The 24,838-nt window shown below is 46.4% G+C and overlaps 1 long non-coding RNA gene across 1 annotated transcript in view; it reads right to left on the reverse strand.

Annotated features, from left to right (window-relative positions):
* The window catches only part of LOC133492841 (uncharacterized), a 161,407-nt gene that overhangs the window by 95,069 nt on the left and 41,500 nt on the right, over window positions 1–24,838 (reverse strand). Inside the window, exon 4 of the long non-coding RNA XR_009792764.1 lies at window positions 10,263–10,442. This is a non-coding gene — a long non-coding RNA (uncharacterized LOC133492841). The remainder of the gene's footprint in view (window positions 1–10,262; window positions 10,443–24,838) is intronic.

Here is a 24,838-nt window from a genome sequence, read left to right on the forward strand (position 1 = left end):
AACGCTCCGAGTTCACAGATGTGAGCACAGGCGGAGGCGACTGCCTAACACGGACGTGAATTGAAAACGCAAAAAAAAAAAAAAAAAAAAACAGATTGCACAACAAACGCGATATCAGCATTATGTTCCTCTAAGCGTGATAAGAAAAGAACATTTCCCACGAGCAAGCGCCGCCAGTGCGAGAGGTAGTCAGCTCAAAATACGCTTTCGCTGCGCCAGAAGAATGTTACCTTCGTGTTAGGGCTTGTTCGCTGCCGTGACAACCAGTGGTACCCAAAATAAGTATCTGCATTATTATATATAATTACACTTATGGGAACAAACAAAATTTCAGTGCACGCTACATCCGGTACGTGTCCACTCAAGGCGCAATGTACATTCAGAATTTGACCTTTTTGGTGACCTTCTGGTGAAAAGAAGTGGGGAAAACATCACAACAGGATACATATTCATTTATCATAATAATTGACATATTTGAGGTGTCTTTATGATGCAGCATGTGGTTTAGCGTCTTTGCACTTTCTGTTCCGATGTCAATGTCAAAAATCAGATGTTTGTATTCCGCTGCTCTCCGTCTGGATTCAATTAATTACCGAATTAAATTGTCAATTTATAAAAAAAAAAAAAACGGGACATCATTTCCAATTCATAAATGCCTCTGATTACGATTCGGTCATCGGTTTAATCGCAAACTGAGTTGAATCTTGTTTGTTTTTGGTGGGTCCACACCACCGCCCCGAACTGACGCACAAAAACATCAGCGGGTTGTTTAGCGCGTCGGTTATTAAAGCGATACGAATTCTGTCGACGCGCTGATGGATGACTGTTTTTTCCAGTTCGTCCGCGCCAAGCGCTAACGCGCCGCCGCCATCCTCGGCCCCTGCCGCCGATGTGAACCGTTTCCATTAAGTCACGGCTGAACCTTTTTCATGATTATACGCGACCTTTACAAAAGGTTACTTGTAGCGCGGTGCCGGCGTTATCATTGTTCTCCCGACTGAGACGAGGCGGTATCGGCCCCGCCGACGCTATAATATCATCAAGTGCCCAGCGCTAAGGGGAGGGCGAGTCCAGTGAAACGGGGTCGAGTCCACTCCAAATGTTTATTTGACAGCTATAGTGCACGGTTACTCTTCATATTTTATAGATGACGGATTCCGGCAATAGCATAAAGAGCTCTGCGATGACGTGAAAATACTTGGACGCAATCCACTCCGTGCTTCTTATTCCTTAAGTGTCCTTTCGCCAACGAAACCAGTGAGTGCACCTCGAGCTTGAGGCGGGTGGCAATTTGGGCACCCGGGCCCTGAGGGATCAAACTTCTGGGAAGGAAGCGTTTTTTTTTTTTTTTTAAAGTTAAGGGGGGATACTCATCTTAAAGGATAGAATTAGGTTAAAGCTGGCAGTGCTTTCGCAGAACATTCTCAGAGAGAAAAGGGGGGAAAAAACTAGCGCTGCCTTGAATCCCTTATTCGAAACCCTAACTTGAAACTCTAGACCTTGTTCGAAATTGCGGATCAAGCTTGCAGCCTTGTGTTGATCCCCTAACCATTGTTTAAATGGTACTTCAAAGTAGTACTTCAAAAGAAGAAGTACTTCAAAACTGTTACTGGAGCTGGAACATCAGCCGGAAACCCAAATCTTCATTGAAACCCTGATTTGAAATACAAAACCCGACTTTGAAACCTTAACCCTTGTTCGACATCTTTTCACATGTTCTGTCTTAACCTGTTTGAGTCTTGGAGGTTTTTGAGCTTTGTTAGTTTTTGGAGCAAGAGTCGGGGGCCTTGTTTGAATCTTGGATGAAAAACTGGTGTCCTATTTGAGTTTTGGACCTTGGTTAAGTCTTGAACCAAACGTTTCTGCCATTGTTGAAATCCTCCTGTATTATTCGCTGAAAATTTTGAACCTCGTTTCATTCAATCTAGGAGGAGGATTCAAATCCTTTCAAATCTCGGTTCAGACCTGGGCATAGTTTAGTCCAGTCCCGTCACGGGATCGCACTCCATCCCCGGCGTCAGACATCTGAAGACAAAAAGCCGCCTGATAGAACGAATGCGGCGGTGTCGCCCTCGCAGACGCTGACGTCCAGCGTCTGTCCCCTAAGGTGACGCCGGCGTGATCAAGAGCCAGGACAGGCGAGGGGGGGAAAAGCTATTTGGATGAGCGACGGCGCTATTGTTGCCCTCCCTTTCGTCTTTGGGCGCACCCCTGCCGCGCTCCTCTTCTCCTCCCGCCGCTAAGAACCTCGGGGCATATTCATGAGGGAAGCGTAATTAGCCAGTCAGGATTTGGATGGCTTCCAGATAGATGACTTATTATTGCCATTATTGATTTTTGCCTGCTATGAGCCCTGCTATCTGGGATTAATGCTGTTAGAATTTAGAAGCCCGACACCATCTCAGCACTTAGTCCCATGATGAATGGTGTTAGGCAAAGTCGTTTGCACTGACACTCGCTCACTTCCCTTCATTTTATGTACTTTGCCTCCCTTATTAAGGCTCTTACTACTGGCTTAATTGCCTATTTAGAATTCTCCTCTTTGTGACCTAGATGTGTTTTATTTGGTGAACGTAATTAAGTTACCTGTAAATATCGTTTTTTTTTCCTTTGCCGGACCGACCATCCGTCTCTGTTATGCGCCGGCTCCATTTTGCTTTTAATTAATTTAATGGTGTCTGTGTCTGGAAACTATTAACCTCAATGAAAGCGAGAGGAGAAATCGGATGCATTCGTGCCAAATTCAACACGTCCACGAGGAGGGAACCTATGGGAGGGGGCGGAGGCGTTTATAGCACCGGTAAACATTCTGCTTTGAAGGTGGCGCCGCCTTTCTGCGACCAACCGCATCCTCCGCTGGTCTGTACTAGTATTCCCGACCACAGAAAAAGCCACATTACCGTTTGCTGGGGCCGTGCAATGACATGGTGAACGACTAAACGATCTTCCACTAGATGGCAGAAGGTACAGTCGACCTGGATTTCCACCTGTTGCCTTTCACACAACAGATTCATAGCCGTGTGTTCAACTTAACAGGTCCAGAAGATTGTGGCGATATTTCCGGCAAACGGGTTTGGGAAATCTCGATCTGGATACGGTGGGTGCGCAGAAGCTGTCATGATCCTGGATTCCAGCCAGGGCTGGGCGTGACCCAGTACATATAGGACCCGGGGGACGACAGAGACTCTGCTAGATCGTTGCCTCTCATGCCTCGTTCCCGCACTACCGTACTCCTGACGTCGACCTCCCGTGTACCGACCAACGCCTGTCTCCCGACCTACCCCGTAAGCCTGCCGTTACTGATCTTGCTGCTTGTTTGGACTGACTCCCTGGTAACCGACATTGGAACGAATAAAGGCTTATTCCGCACTGCTTACCTCTCACCTGAGTCGTGCATTTGGGTCCACCCCCGAGTCTCATCCGTGACAGAAGCTCTAAATCGGCATACTTATTAGCTAAAGAAATAGGACTAGATTCCTCCGGTAAACCAAGATGACACTAAGAAAACTTGGGTCTTGGTCAGCACTCATCAACTATCCACGGAGTACAGAAGGCTAGTTGCGAATACTTTGTACACCCACAGCCACACCCCTTCCCCTAAACTCTCACAGTTTGCGCTGGCCGACATTTCTTACGCTAGAGGAGCCATTGTGAATCACTGTACTTGGAACTGCAGCGCAAATGCCAGGGATAAATTAAACTATGATGTATGAATTCATTTTAATGAAACCAAGTGGAAAGCAATCGATTGCTGTTGTGCTAAAGTGTCCACATGGAGTCAACCCGATTAGTTTTATTCTGATTTGACGCCACTGTTCACTGTTCCTGTCGTACAGAAGGTCTTGATTCTAATCTGACTCCAGCCTAGGTAAACATTCCGCTTTAAGAATGACACCCCCACTCTCCAGTCCATGATAGCCACCACCCCTCGAGGTCTTATTATGACGTTAATGCATATGGTAGACACGCAGAAACGGCAAATGGACATCCTCCGGTCATATTCTCAGAGTTGAACAATGTTTCTGGCGGTCCTCCGGTAAACTAAGATGACCGTTCAATCTTGGTTAGCATTCATTCACTGTTCCTGTAGTAAAGAAGGTCTGTCGTAAATACTTTGTACAACAAATACAAGAACGCACCTTGGCCTAAACCCTTCCGTTGAAAATAAATGCAGTTGGTAAATGAGCAAAACTAAATTCTTGACTTCCATAAATGTAATTACTAGGACTGAAGTCAAATGGTGCTTACTTTGCACACCATGCTAACATTCCTACTCCGAAAACCTCCCCTTTTACTTTGCCTCACTTTTCTTACACTGAAGAAGTGGTTCATAACGGGAACAGAATTGTCATGAACTATTGACCTGATTGAAAGTAAAGACCTGGAAGAGGAACGCATAAGCGCAGAGTCTTCTGGTAAACCAAGACGATGATTTGCTGCACAGCTGGCTGAGTCTTGGTTAGCATTCGTTTACCGTTAACGTAAGTCCAGAAGGCAATTGCGGCCACACCGCAATAACACTCCTTTCCCGAACGCTCACAGTTTACTTCAGCTGATGTGTTGGGCAGTCTTTTTTTTTTTGGTTTTCCATCCATTCCATTTCATACACTGGCAAAGCCGTTGAGAATAAATGTAGTTTGTACGGGAGCGGAATTGTCAGGGGTCAATGTGCACACAGATTACAGTGAGTAAACAAATCATGTTCCTCTAAGAGGTTTTCTATAATGAAACATGTCTTCTTTGTTTGTGCCTTGAATGCGATGTGGGAGAGCAGGATAAATAAGTGTTATGAAATGGCTTTTTTTTGTTGTTGTTTTTTTTAGGCGATATTGGCAGTAATGGCCTTGACATGTGTTTACAGCCCAAAGAACGAGGCTGAATGCTTGGGTGGCGTTCTACCTATTAAAGTGGTGAGGGGAATGCTTACCCTGATTTCCCTCCGGCTTTCATGCTCAGCACGCTGAATGAAAATGCAGCGTACAAAAAAAAAAAAAAAAAAAGGAAAATACAAGCATACACAAATGTCGAATGTTGACGCAACGCGAGCAGAACTCTACAGGCAAGCAACACTTTAGCCGGTCGAAAGATCCCGTCATTAGCGCCTGGCCTTGCGCGGAACGTGATGGATGCGCCGCCGCAGCGCCGCGCGACAAGAGGATTGATCGTGTCCGACGCGCGGCTTTACGCGGCGCGCTATAGCGCTCACGTTTCAGTGCGGAGGTGAAACATTACAAGGGGAGATCATCAGAGTGCTAAAGCTGCTTTAGTGATTGCCAGATGAGAGTGTGGACAAACATTGGTGGCAGTCCAAAGACAACATTTTATCATTTTTTTTTTTGGGGGGGGTGGGGGGGGATAGAATACATAAAACCAGATATTAAAACAATTGTTTCTCTGGCTCATGCAACAACAAACACGGTGTTACATACTGTACGTGCGACAATGATGCTTTCCTGCTGACGTGCGCGGTGGCTTTTATGTACCTCCAAGCGGCTGCACAAAGACAGAAAAAGAAAAAAAAAAAAGCGGCACGATGCGACCAGATTTGAAATCTTTGATGCCTAATTGCACATGAGCAATGGATGATGCTCGCGCGCGGAACGAGCAGATGTGTTCAGTGGCCAGAAGCGCTTCGCTTTGCGGAGGGCGGCGGCGCGGGTTGGCGGTGTTGACGGCGTTCTCTGGCAACCGGCACTCGCCGCAGGTGCTGCGAATTGCGGGGGTCCGGAGAAACGGCCAATAAACGTCCCCCGGCGGCCTCATCGCACCTCAAGCCACAGGCTATGATTAATCATTTAGCAGCTCTGCGATAGCGCACGACACCTGTCACGGTGGCCGCGCTAGCAAAACCTCTTTGCTTTGGCCTCCAAAGGTCATTTTTGTCCCATTGTTTTCCCCCCCTACATTTGGCTACACAAGTCGCCATCTCACATTTACACACGCGCATCGATTTCCATCCAGTTGGGCGCCATGCGAGCCAGCGCCGCGTTTTTTTGTCCGAGCAATTTATAGCTTTGGAGCAAACGCAGGAACAATTACATGCTGGGCTTGTAATCGAGCAGTTCCGCCGCCTTTATGGGCCATATCTATTACCCATGAAAATCACAGACCTAAATCAGCCTTTCTTGACGTTTTACAGCCGTTTTCTTGAGATCTTTGATGTAGTGGACTGGCGTATGGTCTCACGTTAAGAACTAAATGGAGCTTCCGCTCGCTGACAGCTCAGTGGAACCCGTACAATTGCGATAAAATATTGATATTGGAAGACATGAGCATCGGACGTTGGCACAAGGGGTCGAGATTTTGAGCTTTCGTTCTATCTTACAAAACGCTATAGATACACGAGCATCCAATATTAAAGCTTTTCCTTGTCCTTTACAATAATTGTAAACGTTTTACAATGTGCATATGACGAACCCTAATGAATCATCTTAAATATGAAGAAAAGTATGCACAATGACGAGGATACAGCTGCGAGTTCTGATCAAAGAGTAAAACAGCAAGTGGGCTTAATCTTGTCGTCATATTTCATAATGCCATGTATATTTGATGTGCAGTTAAATAGTAAATTCCGTTCTCGACAGCGCCAATCCCGGAAGGGTTGCAGGGCGCTGGAGCCGACTGATCCCGCCTGGCATCAGGCGAAAGGCACCCCGCACCGTGAACTGGTCACCAGTCAGTCGCAGGGCGCAGGTAGACACCATCGCTGAGCGGCAACTGGAATTGAACCCCTCACCGCCTGCACCGCAGTCAGACGAGTGTACGACTACAGCTTCTCTAGTTGGTTTACTTCGAAGATATTCCGATGCCACTACCATGTGTAGAATTGCACATTTAAGCGAATTTAAGCATATCTTCAAGATGTTTTCTGCCCAATATGTGTTTATTATTGCACCCTGTACGATTACCGTCGTCAAAGCAAGGGAGCAGATTTGTTAGTCTGATATTGCCAACCCTTGCCTAACCCTGCAGCCTCTGCCCCTGCGGTTGCACGCCATTAAGGGAATACGTGTTAAATGAAACTAAAATCCAGCGCAAACAAAATCTATTTCCCTCCAGCGTTGTAGTTCACAGAAGTGAACGTACATGCCGAGAGTACCGTCAGGGTCTGCTTTTCTTCTCAAATCTTCCCTTTAACACCTTCCATGTTTTTTTTTTTTGTACAAAAGTGTAATCCCAACACCTTTGGACACCGCTGTCCACATGTGTGTTTTTTTTTTTTTTTTTTTAGCAGCATTGGAGGTGGTTTTTGTGCGCAGCCACCTGCTTGGATCCTCGCATACTAAAAGAACCCGGTAGCTTTTGTATTCCCTTTGAAGCCGCATCCAAGGAGCTGCTAAATAAATGAAGGAATAAACAACACACACGCCGAGCGGGAGAGCCAAGTGATGCAACAACAAAGCAATCTAACACTTGCGTGGCTACTGCTTATTGGCATGTGTGCATGTGCGACTTTTCACGGACTAATTAACGGGTAAGGTAGCGACAATCGTTTCTCGTTTTGGTTTTCTACCTCTGAGGGTTTGAGAGGAGTGGGTGACATTCCGATATCAAGCTGCACCAGCTCCCATAAGCCCTCGACTGTTTCATTATTTAAGGTTGGGGGGCGGGCAGGACATTCTACACTTGACATCGCACCTTCCACACGCTTGCTTGTCCATTTCGACTTTCGATTTCTTTGGAATATTGGAGGGTAGAAGAAACAATCCGAGGCGGACCTGCTTTGATTTGTTACCGGACTTTGCAACGGAGGTAAAAAAAAAAAAAAATCTAATTCATCGAGGCAGGTACCAGTGGATTTGTGTTGTCTTTTAGTCTCGGAAGCAATGATTGTGCTTCTTTCAAGGGGGGGTTCAAACTTTCCGCCCAAGTTAGCGGATTGCCAGATTGGATCTGATAGATGATCGTGTGGTGTGAAATCTGTTAAGAGTCAAGCTCTTTCTACAGATCGGCTCAAAAGCTGTCCCTTGTCAAAAATGCTTCATATTTACAATAAAAGTAGTACCGTATCCTACTTTGTCTACGTGTGCAGTGTCCGAAACTCCCTTATCATCGCATGGAAGATTAGAATAGTGAAAGAGTTCTTGAAAAGTGTCCTCTGAGGCTTTTACCACCAAAGCAAAGGCAAGTAGAAGAATGGACAAACCGAGTTTTTTGTTCTTTCCAGAATCCTGTTGACCAGACCAGTCAAGGTACTTTGCCAAAACCTCGATTGCGGGTGGACAAAACGTTAAGAGTATGACGTGGTGCGTCGGTCGCCTTGAGTACACCACGCATGATAAGGAAAGTCCGGTTGGGATGCTGAGTCATCCACGTCATGGTACTCTAAAAGATGAATGGAGGCAACTGGATTCTTTTTTTTTTTTTTTTTTTTAAAGAAGAAGAAGAAGACTCTTTACTTTGAGTTGAAAAGTCTTCTTCGGATTGGAAATCCTAGTTGCAGGGTTACTCTTGCGGGTCGGCTTTATTTGGACTTTTTTGAAATCGCACAAACGTTTGTGTGTTTGCAGGCTTCAGAATGAACAGCAATTGCTGTGTATTTAGATATTCGTATATTAGGAGCTCAGCAGAAAATGTACTAGGAAAGACAAGTCACCTTTCTTCTGCTCTTACTTTTTAAAATACATACCGGATCCAAGTGAAATTACTGGACACGAAGCTATGGCTCGGCCCGAAAGCAACAACGGTTCAAAGCAAATGAAAGCACATCCGTGGAACTGAATGCCGGTTTCTTCATTTACGCTAATTCAATCAAATCCGTCCGAGCGAGGCTCGAGTTTGAGTCTATTCCAGATCCGGATGAAACATTACTCCCAGTAGTTCAGGATGGTTCCTTGGTGATCATTAGTTACCGTCATCAATCCGGCGAGGAAAAGAATTCCACTCGAGGGAAAAACCTCTCTACATGTTCCACGTGCAAAAGCGATAAATATCCCGACACGACGCGAGGACTCGCATTTCTGTTCAAATGCGGGCTGAACTCGACGTGGGAAAGAGAGAATAATGAATATTTCATCAGCGGGCACTTTTAGAGCGTCTTGAACTGCAAATATAGCACAAAAGAAAGCTAATGTTGTCAAGCTTTTTTTTTTTTTTTTTTTTAAATGTGATTTCATTCAGCCGAGCACTCTGCGGAGAGCCTTGTTTACTCACCTCCGGAATTCTGGAGTGGACAGAATTCAAATTATTGGTTAGCTGTCAATATGAAAAGTGTCTATTATCCAGTGTTTTACCCCCGGTGATCTCCAAAGGATGCATCGGCAGTCAATCAAAGGGAGTTTATGCAAAGAGCGCCTCGGCTTTGCGCTCCCAGGCAAACACGGCGGAATACCCAAAGCGACGAGAACTCACCGGAGCGCCTTCAATACATTCATGCGGCCTTACTTCCACTGCCGGGAAGGAATTTACACCCCCCGCCGTCAATCAGAGTCGATCGGGCCTATTTTGATCTGGACGGACAGATCTAGAATGCGTGGAACAAGTTTTTTCCCTCAATAATGAAGATTGTCATGTGTATTTTAATTTTGTAACCGCCACAACGCAAATGCCCAAAATCATCTTCTTACCAGACAATTTTGTGCAAGACTGCTTCACATGCTGCAAGCATTTTGATTTTATTACTGGTTATGAGCAAGTTTATCTTCAAAGAAAGACGAGAACGCTATCGTTGGCGTCACTGTAAATACAAGTTTGAACACATCAGGCGGGGATTCGAAAGGTCGAGTGTACGTCGTCCATCCATCTGTTTTCGGAACTTGTTAAAGTCAGTCAAGTCCAACATTATTTTACCATTTCCAAATCATTTGGATAAATTAAATGTCATTTCATTATATTTTTTCCAAGCCTACCTGTTGCTTTGCACGCTGGTGGTGTTTCTTTCCATCGTACGTTTATCCAGCATTTTTTTCCTATTCACCCCCCAGCCCCAACCCCACCGGCTCAAACCAAACCATTTTTTTCCTCTTTTCATTTTGGAAGCCGTGGGATCAAATCTGCGTACAATTTGAAAAGTTTTTCCCGATACATCAATACCGCAGCTGCAGTTAATCCATAATCCAACTAGTGTAACCTTGGTTGGATAATAACAGTTCTCGTGAAGTTAGCGGTTTCAGGGCTCGAGGCAGGCCGGAAATTGGCCGTGGTGGCGAGAAAAAAAAAAATGTATCCGAAGAAATTCAAAAGCTTAGTTGCAAAAGCTTCACATCACGCATCGATTATAATTCTTTCGAGTGATTGTTCAGGAAACAAACAAGTTGTCTTACTGGAACATCCTGTAGACGCCGGCATTTTTTCTCCCGTGACGGGTACTAGTAGCGGAGGCTCTGGAGGAATCAAAAGTTCCCGGCGAGTGAGTGACAGGCAGCTGCAGACGTTGTCATGCCGGTCAATAAGAAGAAAACGGCGGTCGGGATCGATGAAGCGCTCCCGGGCGACGGCTGCACCTGGAGGAAAGAGCACAGCGAGATGGAAATGAAAAAACAAAAACCGTTGGCCACGTCTAGTTGCCTTGCGACATTATGACAAACTGCAGCCACCGGAAAATTTGTTGTCCCCAAAGAAATATTCAAGTCAACATGATTATCGTCCTTATGCGAGACGGAGACGGCAGCGGTTCCACAACCAACGACATCGCGATTCGGATCTCAACTCACTGAAGCCGAAAGTGCGCGCCCGACGATATGATAGCAAAGCTAAAATGCATTCGCGATATGCATCGGATCTTTTCAATGGCGCAACGTGCAGCTGACTCCAATTATTGCGATAAAATGCAATCCCCTCCAATTGCGATATGACGCAACAACTCTCTGATTATGACGCAAACTGATTCTTTTCAGTTATTCTGCGGTGAGTTCAATTCCATTCACTCTGATTTTGATACGATTCACTCCAATAACTATATGACACATTTCCATCCAAGTGCAACGCTACACGATTCACTGCCAATATTCATAAAAAATTCCGACATGTCACTAAAATGAAGATATTTCAAGTTTTACTCCAATCACGATACGATTCACTCCAATAACAATATGATAAAGGGCTGACACTCCAATTAGGATGTGTTATGATTCATTCCAATTATGATGCAATTTGGCATCAATACACATGGAAAAAAAAGGAACTACATCTGACAGTTTTCATCATAAACAATTTTCATATTCTCCGACTAACCCCAGCGGCGTCCGCACATTAAAGTGATTGTACAATAAAATCGGAACATGGTTCTCAAGACAGCGGCGACACGCGCTATACATAAACGAGAGTCGGGAGCGCGTCCTTAATTCGATTTGCTCCAACGTTAATTCCGGGCCGCTTCAAACCAACATGGCCGCCGCCGCTTGGCCGGCGTTCAATGTTAATGGCGTGATTAGCGCTTCCCTCGCCGCGCGGCCATTTATCGCGCCCCATTAAGCGCGTGCCGCTATGCCCTGCTGACTCAGACGCACTTAGTAACAAACAGTATTATTAAAATGGCTATCGGCGCCCGCATCTATGACGGGGAATGGCCCGCGAGGTCGTCGCGGAGTGTACCCCGAGCGGATTGCCTGGAAGGGGAGACGATAAATCCGTATTCGCGGCTTATTAGCGAGAACGGCCGATTCTCGCGGTTTTCGCACGCGAGGCGTCGCGTTAAGCAATCGGAATTTTCCCGGTGGTGGCCGAAAGTAAAATTGACCATTTCTGATTTTAATATACGTTCCCACCTCTTGGGTTCCAGAGAAAGCAATAAATACTATTTAAAACGACATTAAAAAAAGGACAAAAATAGAGAGATAACGTGATCTTCGATGATAGACGGATCAGCAAAGCCACGGGTAGTACAGAGTCTCTCTAGTCTTGAGTTGTTTTCTGTGCACGCTTCCCAACAAACGAGTACAACGTGTAAAGTTAATGAAATAAAAACATCACGTGACGTACACGGATCGATAGACAGCTAGCATATTCCGCGGGGTGCCCTTTGCATTTACAGCGGCGTAATACGATTAGCAAAGCCTTCCGTCATCTGGCCAATCAGATGGCACACTAAAAGGCGTAATGGCGTTTGATTGGACGTCGGCGCGGCGGGCTGGCGGCGACCCAAGCCGATAATTGAACAAACGAGCCGTACGCCGCCCGTAAACCGTCTTTTGTTGCCGGGCTACCGCAATGCAGTTTACGAGTGCGCCGGGGACGCGCCGGGTTCTGACTATGATGAATTGCCCGCGGCTTATCAACAAGGAGCTGGCGTGCGGCGTCGGGAGCGCCGCTTGATGGCTTGTCAGTCATCCCGTCGATGCTTTTCAACGCCTTTCCCTTCCCGTGCCGGCGACTAATCCCGCCGTGCTTCCGACGCGCTTTAACTCCGCGTCAGAATATTTGGAGGTAGATTCGCCCGTCCTGACAGTTAGTCGGAGCCTGACAGATGCATGCCGTGTTTTGAGCAGGCTCATTTATTTCATGACCTTTTTCACGTAACGCGGAGGCGGTCCCCCCGAGAGCTCGGCGACGACCCCCCGAGTCATTAAGAATAAGGTCGCTGTGTTCAACGCTGACGTCGAAGTCGCGGCGACGGACACTGCGGCCAACGCCGATTTGATTCGACGAGCAGCAGCGGTCACGAAAAAAATTCAAAACTCTGACTGCATATCATATAAAGTGCCAAATTATCCTCCGGCCCATCGTTTTCTGAGCCGCTTATCCTCACAAGGGTCAGCTGGTGGGGTACACCCTCAACTGGTTGCCACCCAATCGCAGAAGGCCAAATAATTCTGTTAAATTAGGAGTTGAGCTGCCCTCTAAATGACAGATTTTCATCAATCCCGGGTGGATCTGCCATAAATTACACATTACATATCTTTATATCATATACCAAGCTACTGATGATACTGCACGTGCAATTTAACTCGTGCCTTCGCTCACCTTGTTGGATGCAGTCCGTCTTTGTTTGTATCATGCCACTAAAGTTAATTCTAATCCGTTTTAATTATGACTCAGTTCATTCTTCAATACATTTCGAATTAGGGACAAAATTTGCCTTTTGTCGCCAGCCTAAAATCGGAACGGCGCCGTAAAGGAGGCGCTCGCGTGTTTGCATTTGATTACGAAAAACAACCTGTGGACTTTTAAGCGGCGGCTTTTGTCGCGCCGTCGGCGCGTGTCTGCCCCAGATGGGAAGCCCCCTCCGCGAGTTTCCCCTTCACCCGCCGCATTGTTCCCCGGCTGTCAATCATCCGACACGCGCCCCGCTAACGTCTGACGTGACAGCTGGATTGCCGACTTCATACGCACTGCTTTTTTTGTTTTTGTTTTTTTTTATTTTCACGGGGGTGTTCCCTCCTTTTGCAAGCGAACGGGCCGCTGCGCTTAGTCGAGTTGTCGCTGCGCATGTTCTGCACTTCGGAGAGACACGAGTCGGCGTGTGCTGATTTCGGAACCCTAATCTTTGTTTGACGTGTCAGCACGCCTTAAAACCAACTCCCGAAACTGTATCTCATCTTGGCTTGAGCGCCAGGCACTTGTACGACAACCTGACCCTGGCTTGAAACCCCAATCCCCCAGTTGGCTTGAAAACCTAGCTCTATTTCGAAAAACCCTTACTCTGGAAGGAAAACCTCCTTTGAAGCTCTTACTTTGTTTTGAAATCCTAATGTTGACTTGACACGCTGACTGGAAACGCTGACCGTGTCTTAAAACTCTACCTGTAAACCCTGACCTTATCATAAAACGACAAACCTGGCTTGAAAACCTAATTGGAAACTCCATGTCTAGTGTTAAACCCCAACGGTGGTTTGAAACCTTACTTGGAAATCCTGACTGTAGCCTCAAACGCTACGCTGAAACTCTAATCCTGCCCTGAAAACTGATTGGAAAAGATACACGGTCTCTGGTCGCTGGCCTGTACACCAGAAAAAAACATGTTATGAAAACCCTGCAACCTCAAAAACACTTGCCACGGCTTGATACCATATTTTGAAATTAGACATTGGCCTCAATCAGTTGTCGCAGGAATGAGGGTGCCTATGATTGCTGCCGTATTGACCAGGGAGAAAAAAATATCCACTGTGCCGCATAAATATGTCAGAGTGTCTTTTGTGCTGATGCCAGGTGATTGCATCTTAAACTCCGCGGGGAGCAACTGGAACGTCGGGTTAGCAATTTGCTAGCTGCCCTACGCCCAATCTAATCAGTCAGCCGCTGTTCATCGCCGGCTGTCACGCCAGACCCTCCTCCAGACGCATCTGGGAGGGAAAAATGAGGGGGAACAGCATTACGTGTGCGTTTTCATCAAGCGCAGAACATCCGCTGGATTTAAAACACGTTACGCAGACTCAAAACGTCAACGGCAGAGCGGACAGTAGAGGACGACGGGATCTCGGCACCGAGTAATCGATGAGATGGATCAGGAATGGATCAATCATTCTTTGGATTTGCCCATCTCGAGTGTAATTGAAGGTAGAATCTTAGCAAAAGAGCAGGAACCGAAATCGTTCGGAAACAGGAACTTGTGGTTACCTTAACTCTACTTTGGCACGCTAACCTTTGCTTGAACGTCAAATTTCACAACCCAAATCTTGTTTTCAACCCTTCATCTGAAAGCCTGAACTGAACTTGAAACCCTATACGTGGTTCCAGTCTTTAAACCTGGATCGAAACTGATCTGGGGGAGCCTTACTTGGAACTGCAATGTTAAACCCTGCTGTGAAACCCCAAACCCTGACTTAAACCCTAAATTGAAATCCCAAAACAGACTTGGCAAAACCTGTCCGGAAGGGCCAAGTCGACATGTTGCTATTGATCAAAAAGAAGGAACGGGGATGCATCGTCTGCGTGCGGATAATCAATGAAGGCAATTTCTTCAGTTGTGTCCTTGTAGCTAAATGCGCTCACTTTCAGCTCACCAAATTGGCATCTCAGGGAAAAACGGGAAAAGTTTACAACGCGGGCACGACTAATTGATATAAAGATTATTACGGTACTTGAGAGGATGGGAAACCTGCACTCAAGAAAATCAATCGCTGTTTTGTGTCTTCTCTCGGGGGAGGCGAGGGATTGAATTAGCGGCGTTCTGTCCCTCGGTTGATGACTTTATTTCCGTCCATCCCGTCCTCGCCCCGGACGGCTTTTTGCCCTAAAAAGCATCCTCGGATCCCCCTCGCCGGGAATCGATGCGGCTGACGGAGGGGTTGCCGCCGTCGACGTGACACCCGGCCGGCGTTTGAGTCGGGAAAAACGCTCCTGAGAGGACGCCGAGGCTTTACTGATGACCATTAGCCCGAGAGTCGATGGCGCGAGACAATCAAACGCGGAGCTCATTGTGACTCAGCCCGCTATTAAAGCCCGAGGTCACACACTTATTGAAGTATTGATCAAAGCGCCGTTTGTGTTCCAAAGGTGGACGCGCATACAGAGCGTCGACGCCTACGCGCTAGAAAACCCAGCACTGACCTACATTTACAACCTCAAGTCTAATACTCGTCCCGTGAATCTGTTGTCATTTTTTTTTTCTCCAATCGTATCCAATCTGCCCGGGCTTTTCAAAATAAATTGCAATTGAACTGATTAGAGCAACAATTATTTTCATTGAACAGATTCAATTTCAAATTCACAAGGCCAGTGAGCATCTTTCTGTCCCCTGATTGGTCGGTAAGAGCAAAACCTGTTCCTGCCAACTTCAGAGAGCCAAACTCTCCTGTAGTGATCTTAACAAATGAATACTTTTCGATCCTTCGTCCTTAGTGAGTACAGCGCACTGTAATTTATTCATTTTGTTATGTTTTTGTCATCTTATGAGATCAATATTGATTTCAGAAATGATGCGCAGTACGTGGCGCAATTCTGTCCTGTTATATTGCAATTTTGTGCCGTATTGATGGTTCCAATAATTGTATTACATTATTATTATTTTTTTTTATAATGCCGTTGTATGAAAAGCCGGGTATCAAACACTCAGCTCCCCACTGTTGAATCCATAAACACGAGTACTCACTGTCTGTACTGAAGTATATGTACAGATTATAGCGTAAAAAAAAAAAAAAAAGAGAGATTAAATTGTACTGCGTGCCCCCCTGGAGGTGTTGGAGCGTGAGATTAAAACTGTATTGGTGGCTGGTCTTTTTTTTTTTTTGTTCTTTTTAATATTACACATTTACAAGATTGACATTTTTTTTTCCCAAACTCAAAATCTATTAAAAAAACAACTTTAATGTTGTTGTTTTGTACATAATTGCTAGTTGTTTATACCTGCAATGGCTGGCTCCGTAATTTACGCGACATCTTGTTTGCGGGTAATTTAATTAGCGACGTATCATATTATTATTGGCTGTGAAATGGTCTCGGTTTGAACTTTTTCCCTGATGTTATAAACACGGGGGGCGGGCGCCCGACTTTGTTGAGATATCCAAACGGGGGTGGGGTGTAAAGACCATAGACGGGATCGGTTCTGAGGCCTAACTTTTGAAGCAATTAATATTTCAACACAAATAGCAAAGATACGCACATTGGCAGATAATGTGGCAACACTCCTCGCTATATTCTTTATCTTCTGTGAAGAGTGACATTCTTGCATCTTATTGAGGAGATGAGACTGTCTCCATCTACAATATATCTTTGCATATTGCTATACTGCCCCCAGGTGGTCAAGATGCACACCAGAAGGAGCGAAGACAATGTCCATTGAAATGCAACCAAACAAATGGTGAAAAAATGTCTTTTTATATTAGTTACCACACCATGTATTTGTAACGTTAACTTTTCCTGCTTCACCAAGTCTGAGGACATGATTGTCGGATCTTGTGTACATTCTGTTTGGTGTCTCACATTGATATTATACTTTTAAAAAAAAAAAAGCCCCAGCAGCGCTCCCTGAGGAACACCTTTTTATTGGCGCAGACCTTCACAGGCCGGACTCGAGCCGCGCCTCCGGTCCGGCCCGGGGATTAATAATGTATATATGTGCTCCCGGGGGATAAGTAAACAGGGACATTATGATGGAGGGCGAGCAGACGGGGCGATCCATCTTACTCGCGTAATAATGCGGCGCGCCGACTACGAGGAGAGAGTCGCTTTGCACTCGCCGGGCCCGCGGTGGCAGCCGTGCTCAAACTGCACACACGCCATCGCGGCGGGACTGATGAATCGCTTTGGTTGTTTGCACTGCGCCGCGCACTCCCGCTGCCATTGTGATGCCGGGAATAATAAATTCTCGTCGGTTTGCGAGCGCTTTTTGGCGACGGGCGAAAGGCGAGCGGAGAGCTTCCGTGTCAACATTCATTAGCATTTAGACATGCAAGCACAAACGTTTACTTAGCAGATTAGATGAACGAGGGCCAAGCGTTCTGCGCCGGGAACAGTCAGGAGGGATTACGGGAAGTTTACGCATACAGACGGCGTTAACGTTGTGTCAACGGCGCTATTAAACTTCAACGCGATTTCTCTCGCCAAATAATCGACGTCGGTTTTAAGAGTCCGGTCAATGGACTGGTACAGTACTCGCGTGCATGTTTTCGTCCGGTATAACCTGACCTCACCGAGGACTCGCAGAAGCTCTTCAGTCCACAACACACGTGACACGTTCCACCCGGTCCAAACCGCTTGAACCCGTTTTTTTTCACTTCCCGACCATGCTCGCCATTGCTCTGGGCTGTTGACCGAAAATATTTGGAGTTCTGCACCATCGCTATCTCTTCTCCCGGTGGCCTGCACCCTTCCCATTCATGCAGACCCAAGTTTGAAACCCTAACCGATGTTTGATATCCCAACCAGAACCTTGAAACCTTAACTTTGAAAGCCTACAAACCACAACCCGGACATGAAACTCCAACCCTGGCTTCAAGCCCTCATTTGAAAACCTCAATCTTGGGCACCAGGGCAATCGAAAATGCGGCATGGACTCGATTTATCTACGTATGAGACCACTCGGGCAAAGATTCCCAAGGAATCTTGTTTTCAGAGCTGCATCAGCCGTAAATACTTAAGACGGGCACAGAACGGCACTTTAAACAGGAGATGGTCTTTGTGTTTGTTGGCTTCCGGGGCGAACAAGTCGACAGACAAGAGCGAGGCATCTCGCTCGGGAGGTACCGCGTTGCGCGCTCAAACGAGTGCATTCAAGCGCTAACGCTCAACTTCGTCAGATGCTCGTGTTTTTCCATTCAACCCTGGCGTGCTCCCACTTATCAAACATGTTCGTCTTTTGCCGGCCGAGGACAACCAGAACAAGAAGTAAACGTTTGAAATCTCTTGTTTGGAGTGGATTAGAAGCCAACTTTCCACCAAGCACTACTATTTGTTTTTCTCTCCCTGCATTTCCACACTACACGGGGCCCGATACAATCCCACGATCCGCTGCCTTTTCGTTTGGATCGAAAATGTAAACTTGGTTCGAAACCATAAACTTAGCGTGAAGCCCTGATTTGAAACGCTGACCTTACCTTGAATTCCCCGCTTGACAATTGAACTTTTATGAAAAACACTTGAAACGTGACCACTGGCTTGAAAACGTAATTTGAATCCCTAACCCCGGTTTGAAACCCTGACCTGGTACCTCACTCGAACGCCTGCAACAAAACCCTCACCAGAACCTCGACTTAGAAGTCCAATGAAACCAGGTTTGGCAAAAAAATTGAATCCCTGCTTTGAATTCCAAAGTTGGAATCCTAAAATGTATTTTGTTTAAAAATAAATTTTCTTTGCCGCTAATCCCCACGACAGTCGTGGGGAGTGCCGGAGCCTATCCCAGCTGTCGACGGGCAGGAGGCGGCGTACGCCCTGAACTGGTTGCCGGCCAATCGCAGGGCACATCGAGAGAAACAGCCGCACTCGGAATTGTGAGTGTCCAATTAATATTGCTTGTTTTTGGGATGTGGGAGGAAACCGGAGTGCAGGGCCGGGACCTCAGAACTGTGAGTCCAACGCTTTACCAGCTGATCCACCGTGCCGCCCTGTTCAATCATTTACATGACATTTTTCAAATGAACAAGATTAAAATAAAAGTGGGGGTGGGGTGGATCCTGTTTCAACAGGGCTATCTATGTTTGTCTGGTGAACCCAGCACCTCATCCTCACAAACTTTTGAATAATGACGCCGACTCCTCGCATCTCTTTTACTCGCGAGAGCGAGGAAACCCCCCGCAGGTGCAATTTGCACTCGACCGATTCAATTATCGGTGACGGATCGGAGAAGTGCGCGAGCTAAACGGTTTGCGGATGCAAAGTTTGTTTGGAGGGGAGCCGTTAATTACAACTTGGGCCGACCGCAACACGCACACCCGATGAAGCGGCCAACCTTGCTTGACCACCCTTTGAAACCCTAAAACCCTATCCCGGGCCTTCGAACCCGACTTTGCGAACCTGTAATACTGCCGAGGACCCCTTGAGGTGCTGCCGTCATAAATCAAAGTCAGCGCTCGAGCAGATGGGACAATAGAAGTCGCCGTTGCGTCACGGCCTTTACAATTATTACCTCGATCGAGCGATGTGTTTTGCCCTTAATTGGCTCATCAATTAAGTCTGAAAACGAGCTCGTAGACGGCGCCGTAACCCAATAGAAAATGAGGTTCGAGCCGGGATCAGCAAAACGTGTCCTTTCATCACGGCTGACACCGCAGGCAGGTCGTCGAATAATTAGTCCGACAAGAGGGGGTGTCGACCCCGCGTTGCTTTATTTACGCATCGACAACAACCGACGGAAAAAAAATGACGACATCTCCACGGCGAGGGAGTTGAGCAGCATCCGTCCCGCATAAGAGAAAGAACTACGCGGCGTTAATTCGATGCCGTTATCGTCCGAGCTCTTAAAAGGTTTGTTCTGTGTAAACGCTAATCCAGTTAGCGGACGATCAAACGACGTCTCGGCGCTCCGTTAGCACGCCGGCGCCCGAGCTCATCGGCGTCATCGGCGCGTGCAAACACGCGTCGCCGTCGCAGTCATCTCAAAGGCAAATATTTCATTATTTCATCAGCCAAAGTGGCCTTCAAAGAATCGCTTCGCTTTTGAAAGGAGAATTGACGGAAGGGAGTCCGACGCCGAGCACTTCAAGGAGGATCTTCCCCGCTTTGTTCCGATTTCAAATCCCAGTCGCGTCAAATTAAACGCAATTAAAAATCAACATTCCTCCTTGGTGTACATTTTTTTTCTCGACTCGACTTTCGTTGCGATTTCTAATGAAAAGCGTCTTAGTTCCGTCGTTTCCGGATGACTAGCCGCGACTTTTGTCACACGCCTTCAACCCTGCGGCTCATGCGATCATGCGGCTGATTTATGCATTTTTCATAACGGCCAGCAGGGGCGCTCGATCGGAAAAGGTAAGAGTGAGACAGGTGGAATCGAAATGTCGAGGAAGACGCAAGTTTAATGTAACGTCGCGCTTTGTGGATGAATAAAATTAGCTTGAAGAAATGCAATTGGACGCAGCTTTCAAGTTAAAAGCAATCGAGCTCCTAGATAAAGAAGGAAACAGAGCTGCTGCACGTGAACTTGGCGTAAATGAATCGATGGTGAGACGCTGGAGAAGAACTGGAGCAGTGGGAAAAGATTAAAAAAAAAATCTTTCAGAATGAATAAAAGCAGGTGGCCCGTAAATATCTCATGTTTCAACGTGGGCACATGCGGCTTATAGACAGGTGCGTCTTGTATAATGTATGCACAAAATGGATTTTCCTTGAAAAATGCGCTGGGTGAGGCTTATAATCAGGTGCGGCTTATAGTCCAGAAACTACGGTACATTTTTTTATATATATATATATATAAAAGTACAGAGCTGGCGTTTCAAATTGGGAATTGTTGCCGGGTTTTAGGATACGGTTAAGGGTTACGTAACCGCTCAGGGGGGAAAATTTTCAAAAGAATCGCGAGGTACATTTTGTAGTTATGGTTACCTGGAAATGCATCCCAAAAACATACCCTAAAATGGTTGTTTCAAACCAAAGTGTCACACTTCCAATTTCTTTCTGAATGTTGGAGACATTTGCCACTTCATCGAGTTTGCACTGTGTTACCGTGCGCGGACACTACTTCTGCAACAAAACCCACTGGACAACATGCCTTTGTCTCGGAGTCCTGCATTTTGGGTCCTCCCTCGCACCGATGGCACGTTACAGCAATGGGGGCTAGACTTGCTCAAATTGACCCCGAAAATTGTGCAAACTTCCTGCTCCTTCTTGAGACATTTTGCGGGTCTACTTATGATGAACACGACTAGCAAGTGTCACGTTGCTCGCTTCAACTGACTTGGGGGGTGCTGAATTTATTTATTTTTTCCAAACATGAAACTGCAAATCCGGAGGTTTGCCGGTCCACCCGTTGACGGACACGTCGACCAAATTTCACGTCGCTGAGTGAAACCGGCTTCGGGGGCTAAAAGATTCTTTCTGGTATGGATGAAGAAGAGGAGGGCGAGAGAGGCCGGGGGGCTCTCTCTCTCTCTCTCTCTTTCGCCCCCTCCCACCCGTGATGGAGTCACAAGGAGGGAGAGTGTAATTGTTCCTGGAGAGAACAAGAAAAAGGGGAAGAGGAGTGAGGAACGCCGCCTGGCATCCAGAGCGCCTGCAGAAGAAATGAAGAGCAAGGAGGCGGCGGCGGCGGCGCTGGCTTCAAAGCAGCTTCACGGTTCTCACAAACAAGCGCTTCACTTTTGATCCTCCAACTTCCCCCCACCCCCATTCCAGAATCATCATATTCCGAGAGGGGCTGCACAACATGGCGGCTTAATTGAAGAGGTGCGACACAATTACCTTCTATTAGATTAGAAAGCAGTGCCCTCAGGTGGAGGCACGCATTACTACAAAGAATCGCGCGGCGTCCATGTAAAGAGGGCTCGGGAACGACGCGTCCGCGCATCCGAGAATGTTCGACACTATTTCGGTACTCATTAGAGTCCGCCGGTGAGCTGAAGCCCCCCCCCCCCCCTCGGCGGAGGACGCCTTCAAACGGTCGCCGAGCAATTATCGCGCGCCCCCTACAGGTACAGGAAAGCATCACTGAATAGAATACGGTGACTTCGACTTCTGATTTAAAAATCATGATTTAACCACACCCCTCCCCTCCCAATATTCCTGATATTGAAGCATATTAAATACTAAATATTACTTTCTAGGAATAAAACCGCCGCCTCATTTTTCATTAACATTCACACTCGGCCACCGCACTCGTGTATTTATTTTTTTAATCTCTGTCACGATTGCGCCGCGGCTCTCCGCGTGAGGAAATCTTAACCCCCGGCCGCTCTGAACGACTTCTATGTATTTTCATTATTATGATTAAAAAGCTGCCGGCGAGGGAATCGCGGATTATCAACGCGCAGCCGAGCGGAGTTCGATCTGCCGTGATCGGCTGGCGTCCGTTGCGCTTCGCCAAACAAATCGTCACGTCGTCGTCTCGCGCCTGCGCATCCATGGAAGTGACCCCCCCCCATCCCCCCTCCTTGCGGTGGCGGCGGATCCCTGAAGCAACGAGAATCTTAACGAAGGTAGATACCAAAATGACGTCGCTTAAAACTAGCGGCGCCTTTCATGGCGAAAAAAAATAAAACAAAAAATCATGATCGCATTTACCACTTAAGTACTTGGTCCATTAGCGTCCACAAGGCCATGCCCATGACACATAAAGGCTGTTTGTTTCCTTGTGAGGATAAGCGGCTGGGGAAAGATTTAGTGCTGCCCATTTGTCTCGTTTGTGTCAAATTTCAGTAAGCAACGGGCCAAAATCTCAAGGAGCAGTTTGTTCATCGAAGGACATCTGGAAATGGCCGTGGATGCCAAAATATCACGTTGCCAAGGGAGACAGTCTTCAAAAAAATAATGCTAATAACGCTTGGCAAATTTTTGATGTAGGACGTCTGAAAATGTCCACCATGACACTGATTTGCCTGCTTTGAAGCAATATAGCAGAATTTCTGCCTCGCTTGGACATTTTTCTGAGTCCACTTGCGATGGGACATGCCGATCGATTATCATATTGCCGAGTTTGCATTTTTCTTGTTTGGTGTTTGAATTTTCCGGCGAAATGGAAACAAATATTGATACTGACACGCTATCTTTAAGCATAAATGGTTGACTTCCTTTCTTTTGGTTTTTTTTTAGGCATTGCTTCTTGTGATTTGTTTTTTTTTGTGTGTGTGTGCTGGTTTTGGAACTGAATTTTCCGATAATTGCGGTCGGTGCGATTCTCGTGGCAATCAATACATTTCCGAGTAGTTTTTTCACGTTAGTGCGCACACCCCGCTGTGATGTAATTAAGTCTTTAGCATTTGTGGCTGCTATTTTTTTGTTTTTCTCACCAGCAGGGCCGCCGATGTCGGACAACGGACACCCGTCGACCTCCCGTCCGTTCGCTTCCCGCTGCTCTGATGCACGTAACGAATTCGAGTCAGAGCGGATCAAAGAGCAGCCCCCCCCCCCCCCCCCCCGTCATGGCCGCCGCCCGGACCGCCGCCCCTCACTTTCCGCCATCGGAGAAAATAATCAAAATGTTAATAACGGTGGGGAAAAAAAAAAAAAAAATACACGTGCCGCTTCTACGACGCGCTAATGGACGGAATCGGTCCCTGGCGCGCTTTCAAAGGGTTGCCATGGCGATGGCAGCGCAGTGTCAGAGTCATGACCGCACAAGCTGGAAATATATAAAAAAAAAAAGTAAATAAATAAATCGGATAAAAGGTGACAACCCAGCTGGCGCCCCCTCTTGCATTTTGGACAAAATGTGGACGTTGATCTCCTTAAATCCAAATTCACTTCCAATCGTTTGATTTATGTATTTGCGGTACACTTTTGTGTGTAGACACCTTTGACATCATGTCTATTTCTGTTCCATATTTGCGTTAAGCCCCACGTCCATGTACTCCATTTGCATATTTTGACAATCTCTACACCTTTCATGTTCCATAATTACCGTTATGTATGATATTTACATCATTCTACACACTTAATGACTGGTATTCTATTGACATCATATTTAATGTCTCTATCTTTGTCATTTCTTTTTTCCACATCAACAAAATCTCGAACGAATGTCCCTCTAGGCTACCGTATTTGTTAATTTTGTCCGTACACCTCTGATAAACCGCGTTTGAATCATAATGAATGCACACGTCTTTACCTATACATTTAATTTACATATACCGTCCACCAGCAGTGGAGCACATTTACATATTTAATGCGCCGTACACCTACCGCGCCATATGCGGCGTTGATACATTTACATTATCTCTTACTGTGTCAAAGACATTTTTCTTTTTATTTACTTTCAATGTATGTAAACCTTGAATTATTATGTACTGTACTTTAATCAAATGGAATCATTGACATATGTCATGTAGTATATATTTATCATGTATAATATCCTCGAATGTGCCTCTTACATCATATTTCATGTACAGTATATTGACACCCGCAATCTGCCGCATTTACATCATCATTATTATTATCTACGGACTACGCTTTTGAATATTTAACGCGGTTTTGATATAGCCCGTCAAACTGGCGGCCCGGGGGCCAAATGAAGTCCGCCACGTGCCTTTATGTGGCCCACGGAACAAAATCAGGAGCGTCCACTTTTTTTTGTATTCCCGCGACCAAAATTGCGAGCTGATATTCGAACAGTTTTTACTAGCTTCGGATTTCAAAAGTGGCAATCCATTAATTTGTGTACGTGTCATAACATGAGGCATTCACAGCCTCTGATCGATGTGGTCAATTTGCTTACGCCAATCATTTTTGTCAAGCAATGAACGTCTTCGTCTTTTTAACATCTCGTCACGGCAGTCCGCTTGCTGCCCCGTATTGTTTATCGTTATTATATTGGATTGGTCCTCCCCCCGCTGAGCGTGTAACCCCACCGTTTAACCGAGCGGGCGCGCGTGCG

This window comes from Syngnathoides biaculeatus, chromosome 19, assembly GCF_019802595.1.
Source record: "Syngnathoides biaculeatus isolate LvHL_M chromosome 19, ASM1980259v1, whole genome shotgun sequence".
NCBI classification, from domain to species: Eukaryota; Metazoa; Chordata; class Actinopteri; order Syngnathiformes; family Syngnathidae; genus Syngnathoides; species Syngnathoides biaculeatus.